We start from the raw sequence: 14198 nt of genomic DNA, 5'->3' as shown, positions 1-14198 counted from the left end.
AATCTGCTGATTCTTAATAGTAGGGAAGCATATTTCCCCTCCCTCCATTGGTTGGGACTTCGTCCTCGAATTTTTGGTTACTTCGGCTATCAGCTCGTCCAATATCTGGATCTGGGCAGGATGCAATTTTTCTCCAAATAGGATTTTGGATTTCTTTTCTTAATTAGGAAGATTATTAGGAAAGCTAAAATAGGTAAAAATATTATAACAGAAGTGGTGCTCAGTCCTATTGATAATCGGGGTAGTACTTCTATGGTATCTAGTGGTTAAATTTGGCCATGTGTCTCTGGGATTGTTAACTTTTCGATTTTCATCTCATGGTTTGGTATCAATTTTATTGGAACAATTTTTGGAATGGAAATGTCTCGTGACGTCTTCAATCATTATTGGCACATCTGTCGTCAAGAGGCTGGTTGAATTAATTTCTATCTGCTGGATTCTCATCGGGTAAACTATTCCTAGCAATATGACTTTGCTGGTCTCTTGGAAAAAGTTCTATGTGATTAATGTTTTTGTGTAATTATCTACATTGAGTATGTTACATTTGGATTGTACATAGTTGAAACAAACTATGTTATCGCCTTGTCCTATACAAGTGTCGAACCATTTATTATTTGTATAGTAGCTTGCAGGTGGCAGAATCATAACATGATCTTTTTTTGGAATGGGGTAGATTTTATAGGTAGTGTAAGGAATTTCATGAAGCATAGGGATTTTAATTATTATGAGCATTGTATTTGAAGTTACACAAACTAAAGTTTTTGTTGACTCATAAGTGAATTAAGTTCATAAGGGTGTTCCCTACTATTGGGGATTGAATTTCTGGGATAAATTTTGAGAAGGATTTGTTTAAGGTCTATTATTTCCTTTAAAGTGAATAATTCTATATTAGAGATATTAAGTTCAGATAAGGTAATGGTTTTAATAAGTTTCATTAGAAATTCGTTTATATTTTGGAGATTTATTATCTCATTGTGTAGAATGATATAGCTGTCGAAATCAGCTGATAATTTATTAAGTGCAGATATGAGAATTGAATTATCAGAATTTAGTTTTTCTAAAAGTTTATCGAATCTCGTGTTAAAAGAGTTTCAATAAAATATTTGGTTATTAAATTTTTTAATAATTTCATTTTGTTTATTTTCTAAAGAGATTATGTGTGATTTTAATAAGTTAAGTCAGAGTCGTCTGGATTTCCAGTCACGTATTTGATGGCTGTACCTAGAAAATTAAAAAGTCCGCGTTTCTGTTTTCGCGTAATCTTGTGTAGATCTTTTGTTTGTTCTTGTATGTGAGTGTATTGGGAGTACAGTAGCGAGAGAGGTGCATTTTTGAAGTGATCTCTGAAATAGCTTGTCGGACTAGCGTCAATAGTGTCGGATAGCTTGTCTAGTAGAATGTGAAGAGTGTCTGTGGTAGTGGGAGATTTCTCTTGATTGCCTATCTCTTCAGCATAGTAACCGTTATTCTCCTGAATACTGAGTGGATGGACCAGGGCGAGGATTGTCCTGTGAAAAATTTGGGTCTTGAGTAGGTTTGTCCACATGTTTTCGTATTCGTTTTACATATTTAAGGTGAGTGCTTGTTAAATTTTGTTTATCTGTTTTACCGATAATTTTTGTTTTGTCTTGTTTTTCTGGATGAATAGTGGAGAAAGGGGCTTGTAATTTAGACATGTTTTTTCTTAGAAACATATTGGGATTTTGTAAGGTCTATTTCCGGAATATCTTCGGCGTTTTCGTTTTATCTATCTAAAAGTTATTGTATTTTTTGCTTTTGTTTATTATATAGTTCTGCAATAAAGGGTTGGAGTTCTTCTTCATGTCTTTAAATACATGTTTCGTATATTGAAAGATCAAAGTCGAAATGTATTTCTTCTGCATAGCGTCCATACAGAATTGAGAAAGGGGAATAATCTGTGGAACTGTGGATTAATTGGTTTTAAATGAGAATGGCAAGTGTTAGAATGTCATCTAACGAATCATTTGGATTTTGGGAAGTAAGGGCCTAAGTTTTTCAATAAGAGTTGAATGAAAGCGCTCTACTAGAGAGTTTGAAGAAAAAATGTTTACTGTTGTAAAATGTATTTCGATTTTGTGAATATTTAGGAATTCTTTAATGACTGCGGAATTGAATTCGGTGCCGCTGTCGCATACAATCTTTGATGGATAATTGTGGTGCAAAAAGTAGTGTCTAAATTTATTTAGAATGGAAATGGAAGTTTTGTCGGTAAGCTTACAGCATTGACCGTATTTGGAAAAAGAATCTATTATTGTGAGATACAGGTTTTTATTGCAGTGGAATAGATCGATATTTAATATCAAAAGGTTTTTGACCTACAATGGGCCTAATTGGGGAAGTTTGTAAGGACGTTGTTCGTATTTATTTTTTAGGCAAATTTCGCATTTTTTGATAAAATTAGAAATAGTTGTCTGCATTGAGGGCCAATAAAATTTTTGTTTTAAATATTTGTAAGTTTCAATCATTCCGTTGTGGTTTTCTACGTAATATTTCTTTATGCATTATATTTGTGGGTTTTCTTCTTCTATGTCCTGAAGTAGTATATTGCAAAATATTACTTTGACTGTGGAATTTATTTTTTCTTTAAAATAGTTACCGATAAAAGGTCTAAATTCGTGAGAGATTGTTATTACAAATTTTTGGTTTGGTCTAAGGATATTTTGGAAGGTATTTGCTATTACTGTTTTCCAATTTTTTGTTAAAGTGATAGTGTAACGGTGTTTGTTAAAAATTCTTTTGTATTTTATTTCAAAATTATTTGACTCTGGTTTGAAAATAATTTGGTTTGAGGATAAATTAATTTGGTTCAGGTGAAATCTCTATTCCTGTGATAGGGTTCTCAACTGATATATGTTGTGTATTAGTACTGTTTTGTAAGTTAACAAAGTCGGCGAGGAAATCGTCAATGTCGAAATTGTCTGGTCGTTCAGCACATTCTGAACCATAGCTTAGGGCATTTATTTGGACTCGGCTAAGAGCATCAGCGACTTGATTCTCTTTGCCTTTTTTATATTTAAACTTTAATCAGATAAAAGGCATATATCGAGCACAGTTTAATTTAATCTTGCCCAAGTACTTTCGATCCCTAGATCATCTTCACATTCTGTCTCCGGCTTCTGCACGTAATGTAGCCTTTCTTAAATAATTTTAAAGTGTTTGTTTGTCCTTTTGTAGTGTAGTGTGATGTACATTTATATGTTTATGACATTTTGTTCTTGTCGGATAGGCCGCAATTGACGAAATGCCCCTGAAGATGATCTAGGGATCGAAAGTACTTGGGCAAGATTAAATTAAACTGTGCTCGATATATGCCTTTTATCTGATCAAAGTTCATTTATTCGAGCACTCAACCTTATATTTATTTATTTTTTTTTTATATTCTACTTCAAAACCACATTCTTCTAGTTTAAGTCTCCATATGGCTAGTCTAGAAGTTGGATCTGTTTCTACAGAGAATTTTTGATTGTATATATACATACGGAAGTATTTACAAGAATCTAGTATGGCTAAAATTTCTTTTTCGATGGTGGAGTAGTTTTGTTCTGCGGAATTAAAAGTTCGAGAATAGTAGGCAATAGGGTGGTTATTTTGAGATAATACTGATCCTATAGCTATATTAGAGGCATCTGTAGTCAGTACAAAAAGTTTTTCGAAGTCTGGGTATTGTAAATCTGGGGAATCAGTTAAAAAATTGTTTGCATTTTGCAAAACATTCTAAATAATTTGGATAAGTAGGGTCAATAGTTGCTCCTTTTCGAGTACACCTCGAAAATGGGGACGTTATTTTTGCAAAATTTGGTATAAATCTTCGGTAGTAACCGATTAAACCAAGAAATGATTTAATTTCTTTTACTGTTTTTGGTAGAGGGTATTTTTGTATAGCTTCGATTTTTGCTGGGTTAGGTTTGATTCCTTTGGTTGTCACTACGTTATCTAAAGTTCTTTCGTGAAAACCTCTGATTTGTCTAACTGAATTTTTAAATTATTTTTTCTGAAAGTGCCAAAAATAGTTGCAATATGAACTTTGAAGCGTTTTTGCAGTGACTTAGAAAAAATAATGACATCGTCCATGTAGACGAAGCAAAACTTATGAATAAAGGGTCTAATTTCTTCATTATTTAATTGAGAAGTGCGTATCGAATTTTCATTGAAACCTGAGGCAATGTTTGCTATTTCATAATTACAGAAGTTCTCAACTTCAATTCTCTTATTAAATTTCATAGGCCTCGGTAATTCGATAGTCTCTATAAAACCATTTTGCAACGTGAATAGAATGGGGAATTTTAAAACCTTGAAATTGTCATTCAGGGAAAATAACGTCGCCATTAGGAATGTTTACGGGAAATTTCTGATATAGTGTTTGAAATGGAATACTGACATGAGGATTCTCAAAGGTTAATGTATAAGTCGCATAATTAATAGTGGCATGGAATCTTTTTAAGTCGAAGTTTCCTAGGAGAATATCAAAATATTGGCTGAAATCGGCGATTTTTACGTCGAATGTATGTGGAATTCCATATTCCATAAATAGTGGCGTCTTAATATTTAATTCATGCTTGGAAGTAATTTTCATTGATGTTAGCGAAAAAGGTTTTCGATAAATATGTTTTTTATGAAATAGTTTGAGAGCTCGCGGGTTTATAATTACATGCAAACCGCCTGTGTCAATCAAAACGCGTAGATGTGTTTTGGGTGTGACGAAGCAGGCAACCCAGGGGAACTTTCAATATTATGTAGGTTTATACAGGGGGTGGATGATCGTGTAACGGGATGGCTTGAAAATCCTGATGATTTTCATCATGCAATTCGGGCTCTTGTTCGGATTCATAATTTTCGAAATTATTGGATGTCATTCGAGTCTATATTAAAATTGTGGCTTCTATTAGTTGTGATTGTCATAGGCTGATGGTTTCTGGTTGTCGTAGTTTGAACACCGCTCATTGGAGTCTCAAAATTTGGTTGGGGTCGAGGAGCTTTGTATTTGTTTAATCTTTGTTGGGCATTTTTCGGGACATTGTTTCATTGGAAGGATATATTTTGTTTGTAAGAACCGAAATTTTGTCTCTGAAGAAAATTGTAGTTCTGTTGTGGAGTGAAGTTAAAGTTGGGCTCTGTGTTGTGGAAAGGTGTGTTGTGAGTCTAGGGTCCCACATAATTTGAATGCGTGGGTTGGAAGTTTGAGTGTGTGGGTTGGAAATTTGAGTGTGTGGGTTGAAAGTTTGTGGATCTTTGATTATTCGAAGATTAATGGGGTTTATTTTTTATTGGGGGCTTTTTGTTTTGTTGGCTCTTCAGAAAGTTCATATATCGTTGCTGATTTTTGTGATTATCGTATACAATACACTTTTGAAGGGCTTCCTCTAGGGAATTTAGTTCAAGATGCGATAAGTATTCCCAATAAGGCTCATTGATTCCAGTACAGAAGGTCTTAAAGGCAATGTTTTTAAAGTATGGAGTTTTAAAATTTACTGTCGCGGGATTGTCGTTTAGGGTGGTGTGTTGGAGTAAGTCATTCAGATTTGTAGTTATTCTTTGATGATAATTGTCGTAGGATTCACTATGTTTTTGGACGGTGGTGGATAATTGTGTTACTAATATGTCTTTGGAACGTCTCTCCGTATTTGGTTAATAAGGCTGGACGAATCTCTGTGCAATTGGTTTTATTAGAATAATTTAGGAAATTTCTAGGTTCTCCTTTACTTCGAGATACGATATGGGAGTTTAAGATAAACTCTTACGGATTTACGGACGGATTTAAATCTTGGGTGCCTAAGAAAACTATTAAATTATCTACTGCTTTAATAAATGTGGAGAAGTTGTCCCCAGAAGAGATTTCGGGCAGAGTTGAGCAAAGGCTAGCGATATCGCTATTGGTCATCGGCATTTTGGAATGTAATTTAGATGCAGGCTGGGATTTAGAGGTTTGTAGATTTTTTTTATTTTTAAATTCAAATTATCGAATAGTAAACTTAAATTTTCGATACTATTTTGGGAAGTATCATTCAATGTACTCATAAAATATATATGCAAACATGTAAAAATATTAATGCAAATATACATAAAAATTCGTTGAAGTAAAAATGTTTTAAATAATATAAATTTAATAAACAATAAGTAATAAATTCAATGTAAATGTTTAAAATTCAATAAAAATAATAAATGCTCATAAACAATGGTAAAGAAAGGAAAAACTTACGCAAGGATGATCGTGTTTTATTTCGAATACATTTTTCTCTTCTACCAGGTTCTTTAGAATTTCATCAAACTAATTTAGACCAGGAAACGACCAAGTTTCTGTATGAAATATCGTGTTCGCAGCGCCAGAAATGTTTCTTCAACGTTAAGTTTCCCAAAAGAAAATCTTTATTTCGAAATCTTTACAATTTTGAGAAATACTACAAACTACTACATTTAATGATTTAAACTTGACTATTGAAACATAATAATTACAATATTGATTTCTTCCTTTTTATAACATCGGACATCGGAATCTGCTGATTCTTAATAGTAGGGGAACTTATGACTACATTTCTATATATATTTGATTGCCTATATATTTGATATTAAGCGACTAACAGGGCAAGCGAACTTAGATTTTGATAAACACACATATATATATATATATATATATATATATATATATATATATATATATATATATATATATATATATATATATATATATATATGTGTATATATATATATATATTTCCCTTTATCCATTTTCTCTTTAATGTAATATTTTTGCAATAAAGAAAAATGTTTTAAAACTAAAGACCAATTTACAATGAGGCCGTATTAAGTAGCGCAAGTATGTTACTCTGCATAAAGATGCAATATCCGGTGCTTTACAAAGATTTCAAGAAACTAGAACTTTCTCAAGAAAATCTAAACAGGAAATACCAAGGGCAATAAACGCCGTGGAAGATGAGTTTCTCAGACTTTCGTCTGTGTTTTCGAAGTGTTTCGAGAGCGGACAGTAACTGCAACAGTTTTGACTAAAAGACTGAGAGATTTTCAGGGTAGCAATTGAAGAAAAAGGTTATTTACAGACGAGCCTTCATTTACAAGATATTTACATATGATGGTTGCCAAACAGTATGGAGAAAGCCTGAAGAACGCTATGCCCAATGTTTTTTCTCACATAACTGTACACAGAAACTCATTGCTGCAGTTAGTGATGTTAAAGTAAATGCCTACTGTAATGTTATTAAAAGTTGAAAAAAACGCGAAAATTGAAAACTACGATGTTTCAGCAGAATATAGAAAGCCTGAAGAGAGCTTGCTGGATTTAACAGAATCTAGTTTATGTGTGGACGAATCCTGCTCGAATAGTGCATTAAAATCTATCTTTTTGGATTTTCTTTACCTAATTCTTCAATTTTTGGTTATTGTGTGGAAATTTTATTTACTCCTAACGCAAAAAACTAAAAACAAAACCGGCCCAGGTAATTACCGCTAATATATTAGTTTTAAAAGCTAGAGGTGGGCGTTGCTACATCGAACCGTTCCAAAGTAACTGACAATTATTTTAATTGAAAATAATTTACCCAGGAAGAAAACGCGAAGATAAATTACTACAAGCTACTGCTTAAGGGAACCATCTTCCTTTGATGCGTTGAGCTTTGATGGGGGGGGGGGGTTGGCTCTATCGCGACTAGTAGCAGTAGAAATATGGATTCAGGTGATAATACATTAGATGACAATCGGAAAAGAAATAAAGAAGAAGAGGAACTGTTATTTGGTCCCAGTAAAAAAGTACAAACAAGTCCAGTCCAGAAGTGAAAGGCTTGATAGAATAATACAAGAAAATAATGTGATAATACAGGGAATGACAATATATAATGGAGATAGGAGAATACTAAAAGAAGTAATAGATTTTATGACAAAAGAGCTAAATATTACCGTAAATATAGAAGAAGCAGTGAAACTAGGAGATAAAACATGTTTAGTCAGACTGCCAAACAAAGAAGAAAAAACAAAAATTATGGAAAACAAAAGTAAACTTAAAGAAGTGAAAAAAGAAAAAATATATATACACAATGATCTAACGACAGAGGAATTGCAAATACAGAAGGAAATACGAAGAATAGCAAAAGATGAAATAAAGAAAGGTCAACGTGTCCAATTAAAAGCCAACAAACTTATAATAGATGGTCTAGAAAGGAGATGGAATAGAAACACCAAACAGCTGGAGGACCATCATGGAGGTGGTTTAAAAAACTAGCAAGGGATGAGAGGATGCATTATTCGTTAACGGACGAGGCAAAGAAACAGGAAATAACTGCATATAAACTCGAGTACAACAAAAGTGAAATAAAGAAAGATAGACAAGAAAACAAAAATAAAAGACGAAGACAACAGAACAAAAAAAATAAAGAGTGGAAAATAAGCACATGGAACATAAGATATGCTACCTCCAGGAAAAATGCTAGAAATAGGAAAAGAACTCAAAAAGTATATAATAGATATTACAGCACTGCAAGAATTACGCTGGGAGGGACAGGGACAGATTGATAAACAAGACTTTACAATGTTATAATCAGTAGGAAAGAAGCAATGACAAAAAGGCGTGGGATTCATGATACTAAGGCATCTAAGAGAGAAAATTATAAATTTTAAGCCAATATGCGAAAGGATGGCCTATGTTAGAGTCAACAGCAAACCATTTAATATATCAGCCTTGAATTTATACGCCCCCACAGAAACAAGCAATGCAGACGAAATCTTTTATGATAGGGTCGAAGAGGAGATAAAAAATACCCAAAGAAGATGTCATATTTGTACTAGGAGACCACAATGCCCCAATTGGAAAAGAGAACTTTTTACAACAAATTGCAGGAAAGCATACAATACACGAAAACACGAATGACAATGGGCAAAGACTATGTGACCTATCAAGAAGAACAAATTTGTTAATAAGCTCAACAAAATTTGAACACCCTAAAATACATAAGTAACATGGAGGTCACCAGATCGGAAAACATATAGTCAAATTGATCACATAATGATTAGTAAATGAAAACAATCGTCAATAAAAGATATAAGAACGTTCAGAGGTGCGTGTGCAGATTCAGACCACTACATGGTCACAGCCACTATAAGACAAAAAGTTAAAATTGAAAAAAAAAAAACAAAAAAACCAACATAAAAAGTTGAATGTCAATAAAATGAGTAATGAAGAAGTAAGAAAAAAATATGAAGAGGCAGTAACAGTTCAAATAAAAGAGAAATATAAAGCAGAAGATATAAACACAGAAGGGGAGACGATCAAAAAATCAATAGAAGAAGGTGCAAATATGCAGATAGGTAAAAGTCAGGCTAAAACAAACAACGGATGGTATAATAAAGAATGTAGAGAAATAACAGGAAAAAAAGTGCAAGCCAGAAATAAATGGCTAAGAATAGATAAAGAGGAAGACAGAGAAGAATTTTAAAAATTAAGAAGAAATGCTAAGAAAGTGATAAGGCAAAATAAAATAAGATGGGTAGACAAAAAAATGCAGGAAATAGAGTAGAAAAGAACAAACAGAAATACGAAAAGTTTTTACAAAAAGATTAAATAAAAAAACAAAAAATACAAGGGCAAAACAAACGGAATAAAAAATAGAGAGGGAATAGTGATAATAGAGGACCAAGAATACAAGCAAGTACGGAGAGATTACTACAGAGAGCTCTTGACGGGGGAAACAACAGAAGAAGAAATGCATAACGAGGAGAAAACGGTGCACGAAGAAGCAGATGAAGTAGATAAAGTAGACATCGAAATTTCAAAAGAACCAACATTAGAGGAATTGGATGAAGTAATCCGGAGAAGCAAAAATGGAAAAGCCACTGGTAAAAATGGAACTAATATGAAACTAATCAAATACGGAGGAAGGGAACTAGAGGAAAAATACTGGCACTATTGAAAAATATATGGAAAGAAGAGAAAATGCCAGGGGACTGGGAGGTGGGGCAGATCATAACAGTACATAAAAAGGGACACCAACAAATCTGTAAAAATTATAGAAGAATAACGTTAATAAATACAACATATAAAATATTGACATCAATAATAAAAAAGAGGTTATCAAAGATCACAAAGAAGACAGTAGGAAAGTACGAATGTGGATTCACAGAAGAAAAATCTACAATAGATGCAATAAATACAATAAAACAAATAATGGAAAAAGCAAACGAGTATAAATTAGAATTGGAAATGTTACTCATAGACTCCAAACAGGCATTTGATTCAATTAAAAGGAACTGATTAATGATAGCACTTAAAAAATTAAAAATTCCACATAAACTCAAAAAATTAATAGAAATGACAATGAGAACTACAAAAATAAGCATAAAGACACAAAGAGGAAAGACAGAGAAATTCAGTATAAATAAAGGGATGAAACAAGGAGACGCCTTATCAACAACTCTATTTAATCTAGCACTAGAATATGTACTACGAAATATAAATAAAGGAAATCTCAGAACAAGAGGTGGTCAAATAATTGCATATGCCGACGATATTGCTATTATTGTAAAGAACAGAAAAATAATGAAAGAAATGCTAGAAGAAATAAGAGAGAAAGGGGAGGTAATGGGGCTAAGATTAAATCAAGAAAAGACAAAAATATGAAGATTAGGGAAAAAACCAATGAAAGAAAAAATCAAAATAGGAAGTTCTGAGTTTGAAGAAGTAGAATACTTCAAATACCTAGTAGTTACAATAAGTAAATCCGGAGAAAGGAAATCCGAAATAAAAGAAAAAATAGCAGCGAATAAAGCTTATTTTGCAAACAAAAGATTACTTAAAAGCAAAACACCGACTAAAAAAAGGAAGATGAGTATTTATAACACCATAATTAGGCCAATATTATTATATGCAAGAGAAACAATGACGATGGTTAAAAAAGATGAAGAAGACTTAAGAACAGCAGAGAGAAAGATTATGAGAACCATACTAGGACCAATCAGAACAGAGCAAAATGAATATAGAAGCAGAACAAATGCAGAAATTAAGGAAGAGCTTAAGGAAGATCTTCCTAACAGATTGTTAAAATAAATGGAGTTAAATAAAAAACATATGAAGCAGAGTAGAAAATTCACAAATTGGGTTCCGATTACATGGCCTTAAATTAAAATTTTTTCGGCGGCACTATCTTACAGTGTACACTTAATTTGTTGATTTTAGAAGAAGAAAGGGACTGTATTTTGGGAATAAAACACAATGATTGTAACTAAATTAAGTTTTGTTTTTGATTCATTCCAATTTAGAAATTGTTCTCAAAGAAAAAATGATGAAGACACGTTATACTAGGGATGGCGGTTTTTGACAAAACACCGGTTTTCGGTTATACCGGTTTTTTTTTATTACGGTTTAACCTGGCGGTTATAACCGGCCAAAAAAACCGGTTTTTCCAAAAACCGGTTTTCGGTTTTTTTAATCCAATAGGTTACAAGTTTGCACTTTCAGTTTGCTTCTGTATTTATAAAATAAAATAAAATTTAAATTATGGTTTTGTTTGGAATAATTACTTGAGAATAATAATTATGATAGGGATCCCAAACAATACCTAACCTAATCCTAATTACCGTAAAAACCTAATAACCGGTTTTTACTTTAAAAATAAAAAACCGGTTATAACCGGGACAAAAAACCAACCGATAAAACCGGTTATTGCGAAGTAAAAAAACCGGTTTTCGGTTAAAACCGGTAGGTTTTTCCCAGCCCTACGTTATACCCTATTCATTTTACAAATTTCCAATCGACAATAGAACCACGTGTAAGCCAAACAGGGTCGTACTGATGTACGACCTATGTATCATATGATTTTTAAAAATATTTACTTTTGAAACTGTTAGTGTAAGAATTTCTTGAAATTTAATCATTATATCACAATTAAACTAAACCCAAAAAATAAGACGACCAGTAAATAACTTAACAATAACTATAACATAAATATAACACAATATATTAACTTAAAAATCAACACGATACAATTTGAATTTAAAATGCTGGCAAGTTGGGATCTGTAACATGAGAATCTGTCTCGCTTGAGGTAAGAAATTATATTTATTAGCCTCTTGACGAATGAGATGGCGAATATCAACACGTGTTTATGTTTAATGATGGGAATTTGGTAAATGAATGAACTTTATAAATAATTGATATACCCGTTCTGTAAAATACCGTTTTTACTTTATAATTGTTTTAGAAACATCCTGTATACAGTGATATAAGTCGTATGATTTTAGAGAACAGCTTACTATGCATTTTGCTTAAAATCAATAAATTTGTGTACAAAACTAAGGTTTGTTTACATTCCCAGACCATAAATTATTTTAATTACGTAGCGTGAGGTAATGAATTTCTTTTCCGTGTTATCATAAGGGACTTCTACCATTTGAATTTTTTTAAAAAAATACTTTTTGTTCATTGTAGATAACAAAAGAACCCGGAAATGTTCAGGTTAGTTATGATATGATGTTATTCATGAAATCGATGCTAATTTTAAATTAAATCAATTAATTTAATTTAAACGATGCTAATGATATTTATAATAGAAATATAATATTCATTGCCTAATAGACGTCGATGTAAATAGAAATCACAAGATAACAAAGAACATGTAGCTAAAAATGAAATAGACTATTTGATGATAAATGACAGATAGAGAAACAACATCACATCAATTAAAACATATCCTAGAGCTGATGTAATATCCAATTATGTTCTTCCTTGGTAGAACAATTTAAAATAAAATTAAAGAGAACCACGAAAACAACTGCAGAGAACACCGTCGATATTGGTTGATTATGGGAATTGGAAATTACAGAAAAGCTAAGAGAAGAAATCAATGAAAAACTCAACGCAATACAAATTACGTAAGAAAGATTTAATAAGGAAAGCATCAACGAAACATGGTCAAAACTTACGGAAACACTAACCTAACTATGTAAAATACAGCGCAGAAATAACGAAAAAACGAGAAATAAAAACTGGAATACTCAGCAACTTTCTAAACTTGAGAATAAAAGAAGAATATACAAAACTAAAGAAAACCAAACAAAACGAACTAGCTAGAAAAAAATTGTAGTGAAATAAAAATCTTACAAAATCAACATGATAGCTTTAATATACAAACATTTATAGAAATATAGACTTACTAGAAAACAAAGAAAGATAATCACAGCGTATTGGCCGTTAAAACGGAGATAGACATAGAAGACAAAATGAAAGACAAGCTGAGTTCAGATAAAGCCAACCCTATTAGAAGTCGGAACCATGGATTTCAGAGTAGCACACGGAGCGGTGTTGTCGCCATACTTGTACACAATTTTCACAGCGAGCACCCCAACTATATGCAGATCAATCCTGAGCCTATATGCTGACGACACTCCAATAGCAGCTAGTAGGAGCAATCCTGACCCAGCAACGAGATACTTACAAACGGCAATCAAGCGTATGCAATCCTTGTGTATTAAGTGGAAAATAGCGGTCAACCCGGATAAAATACAGGCCGTCAAGTACAAAAAAAGAAAAGAGTACGCTAAGAGAGTACTAACCCTGTTCAATACACCAATTGAATTGGCGAATAATGAAAATACATTGGCATTACGTTGGACAAAAGCTAACATTCATAGGACGTTAATCAAACGGTGCACAAGGCTAAGCTTCTTAGGAGTCAACTCTCATAATTACTAGATTGCACTACAGATTGGCAAATTCTATAATCTTGCCAACTCTTACATATGCCTGAGCGGCATACGTGACAAATCGGAAGAAAATTCAGACCGCACAAAACTTCATAGTTAGCGAAACACTGAATCTGCCAAAAGTCCTAACAATGATGAATTCATGGACACACGACATCTTTAACAACCTCAGGAACCATCCGAGCCGAACTTTAAGAAAGTTGACAGATTATGATCCAAAAGTGAGGTCGATACATAGACGGCCCAAACAACAGCTTGCTGCATATAGGGAGGACTCAGAAGACCTGAAATGAAAGAGATAGCCACAAGCTACCAAGAAGGCTCAAAAAAACAACAATACAAAAGAAAAAACAAAAGAGACTGCTCTCCAAAAAAAAATAACCTTTAACCACTCGTAATTATTTTATTTTTTTTTTCCTTCATTTAGTTATGTATATTTTTATTACTAACCATTTACACAAAAAAAAAGTCATTACTCT

The 14198-nt window shown here is 32.6% G+C and overlaps 1 long non-coding RNA gene across 1 annotated transcript in view; it reads left to right on the top strand.

Moving 5' to 3' along the window:
* The first annotated feature begins 1207 nt into the window (after window positions 1–1207).
* LOC140452916 (uncharacterized) overlaps window positions 1208–14198 on the top strand; it is a 47269-nt gene continuing 34278 nt past the window's right edge. The window contains exons 1-2 of the long non-coding RNA XR_011952247.1: window positions 1208–1574; window positions 5710–5942. This is a non-coding gene — a long non-coding RNA (uncharacterized lncRNA). The remainder of the gene's footprint in view (window positions 1575–5709; window positions 5943–14198) is intronic.

This window comes from Diabrotica undecimpunctata, chromosome 11 (assembly GCF_040954645.1).
Source record: "Diabrotica undecimpunctata isolate CICGRU chromosome 11, icDiaUnde3, whole genome shotgun sequence".
Lineage (NCBI taxonomy): Eukaryota > Metazoa > Arthropoda > Insecta > Coleoptera > Chrysomelidae > Diabrotica > Diabrotica undecimpunctata.
This window is presented reverse-complemented; position numbering and strand designations above follow the sequence as displayed.